Genomic DNA, 3,188 nt, shown 5'->3' with positions numbered 1-3,188 from the left:
CTCGACGAGTTGGGAGCCCCGTCGAGTAGAAACGAGATTTGGACGTGGGTTTTAAGCCATGTACTCGACGAGTTGAGACCTTCAACTCGACGAGTAGGTCTAACAACATGAAACCCTAATTTCGGGGTTTTGCACCCTATTTAAGCAACTTAATCCCCACCTTTTGGCCTCATTTCCAGCCTCCAAGTCCCAAACCCTAAACCACGAAACCCTAGACCCTTGTGTGAGTTTGTGAGCCATTCTTAAGTGATCTTTGTGCATTTGAAGCTTGTGAAGAAGAGAAGAAGCTTGGGGATTCAGAAGGAAGCTAGTCGATCCAGAAGAAACTTCTCATCCTTTTCATTTTCTGGTAATCAAGTCTCCACCTTTCTTAGTAGCTTGTTAGATCTCTTCTTTATCACTTTATGGGGTTTTTCGTTCTAGAAACTTGGTACTTGGGAAATGGACGTCCCAAGTGTTCTACCTTCTAAATCTGGGGTCTAGAAGGGGTTTCATGGCATAAAGGTGCAAACTTTATGACCATGGAAGCCCCATGCAAGCTTTAAGGTGTTATTATGGCCTTTTAAGCCCCAAAAGGCCATGCATGGAAGGAAAGTTAGGAGCTTTACGTATTCAAGTGGTGTCTAAGGCCTAGATCTATGTTAGGATGGGTTATTTAGGAGTATTATGGCTTTTGGACCAAGATCTATGTTTTAGAAGAGCTAGGGTTTGAGTTTAACTCTTTGAGAAGGACTAATAGTGGGTAAAGTTGGAAACTTTACCCTTAAAAGGGTATTTCCAGTATGTAGATGAAATATGGAGTAGGGATCTGAAGAGTAAGGGCTTAATCCCTTAAGATGGCCCAAACAGACCGAAGAACTTGTCGAGTCCATAGAGGAACTCGACGAGTTGAATCGTGTTGTCCCGATTCTGTACTAGATAGAACTCGACGATTCAGGGGTATGACTCGGCGAGTTGGATTGTGATTCCAAGTTTTCTGAGTTATAGAGCTCGGCGAGTTGAGTCAGTCAGAATGTTGACTTTGACCAGGGGTAAAATGGTCATTTTACCCTTAGAAGGATTATCAGTTTTTGACTAAGTAATTATTATGATAATGATAGTCGGGGAGTCGTTGGAGCAGCTATTAGAGATTCCTCACACGAGATTTCAGCAGCCAGCTTGAGAGGTGAGTTTCCTTCAGTAGGAACGGGTCTACGGCACCAAGGCCGGCTCGTATATGTGATATGTTAGTAGCTGAGTGTGGGCGGGGCCCGAATCTCATAGTAGCCGAGTGTGGGCGGGGCCCAAATCTCGTAGTATTATTTGAGTATAGATATGTGACTGCTTGATAGAAATAGATATACTTCTTATCTGTGTGATACTTGTATGCATGTAGTAGCGGAGTGTGGGCGGGGCCCGAATCTCCTAGACAACGGAGTGTGGGCGGGGCCCGAATCTCCATGAGAGTGGACGGGCCCGTATCTCCTAGTTGCATGTTATGTGTATGGTATGTGGTAGTTTGGGGAGACTCACTAAGCTTCGTGCTTACAGTTTCAGTTTTGGTTTCAGGTACTTCCACTAGCAAGGGAAAGAGCTCGAGATGACAACATGACACACACCACAACTTTTAGCCTGAGATGTTTAGACTCTGATGTTTTGACATGTGATTTTGATACAGTACTTGGATATGATGTTTTGGGGATACATGACTTGTGACTTTAATACGATAATTGACGAATTATGGTTTTCCTAAATGATTTAAAAATGAAATTTTTGGACCGTATTTTTGGGATGTTTCAAAATCGCGCCACTTCACGCTAAGGTTTTCCATATGTGAAACTGTGGCCTAAATTGAAAGATGCTCTGAAATGGAAATAGGAAACAGAAGGAACTTGACAAACATCTTCCGGTTCAAAGTGTTCAAGAAACCCTGATGCAACTTCACAACAATCAGACGGACGAACACACATCGACATCAACAATGATCCGATAGATCTTGAAGACGAACAACCTCTTCGTCGGCTAGTTGGAAGAAATAAAGCAAAGAAGCGGATTCGTCGGCTTCGAGATCTAGCGTTATCGATCATTTTGGAGAAAAATTTGATCGATATGTCCAAATTCAAGAATCGAAGACGGAGATTATGATTTCGGTGAAACAAAAAATGATAAACGCGCAAACGTCATTTCAAGAGGCGCAAAAAGACGCTCCAGACAAAAATCGATATTGAGATTTTGAAGATGAAAGCGGACGATTTCGAAGGCGACGATTTGAAGATATTTTTGGCAATTAAAGAATCCGTTTGAACCCGATATAGGAACAAATGATAGTTCTTTATAGTTTCTTTTTAAACGTTTCGTTTTTTTAAGTGATTTAATTTTTTTAATGTAATGTGGTATTTTAATTCAATGAAAAACTAGTTTAAAAAAAATACATGTTTTTAATGTATTTTTCAATTAAAAAAAATAAAAAAAAAATGATGTGAAGTAGTGTTTAATGGTAGGTATCTGATTGCATTAGTGATAGGTTGTGGTGATAAGATGACACCCACCATTATAGTGATTAGTGATGAATTTTGTGGATGATCTTATATATCAAAACGAAAGTATTATGGAGAAAAACACAAATATGTGATGATTTCGTACACAATAATTTTTCTCAATACATAACAATTTATATTTTATGGAATTATATAATATAGTATTTTAATACACAAATTGTTGTATATGAAAAAAATTTGTTGTGTACAAATTAATTTTCATTTTAATAATGTTTAAAATTCGATATTTATGTGTGAAAAATGAGAAAAGTTAAATTTTTAAAAAATTAGTTAATACATACTATATGGATTTTGATTTCTCTGTTTAAAAATATGTACGGTCGGTTGAAAATGTGTAATTACAGCGCACCAAGTAATCCAGAAATGGTCAATGGAAACCATGTGCGGTCATATGGTTGTTGCCACGTCACGTCTAACCCTCGCTTTTCATGAGCTTCCCCAACAACTACATTTTTGGAAAATTAAGTTTCTATCTTTTTATTATTACTTCAATTTCCTTTTATTAAATCATTTTCTCGTTTATTAATTATTTTACGAAAAGGTAATTTAAAGAACATCATCATAACAAACATTATTGAATAAACAGCGAATAAAAAAATCCACGACAGTTGTGTGTGTATGTGTGTTAGAAATAAATTGGATGGTTTCTTG

This window comes from Lactuca virosa, chromosome 9 (assembly GCF_052849685.1).
Source record: "Lactuca virosa cultivar CGN04683 chromosome 9, Lactuca_virosa_CGN04683_v6, whole genome shotgun sequence".
Taxonomy (NCBI): domain Eukaryota; kingdom Viridiplantae; phylum Streptophyta; class Magnoliopsida; order Asterales; family Asteraceae; genus Lactuca; species Lactuca virosa.
This window is presented reverse-complemented; position numbering follows the sequence as displayed.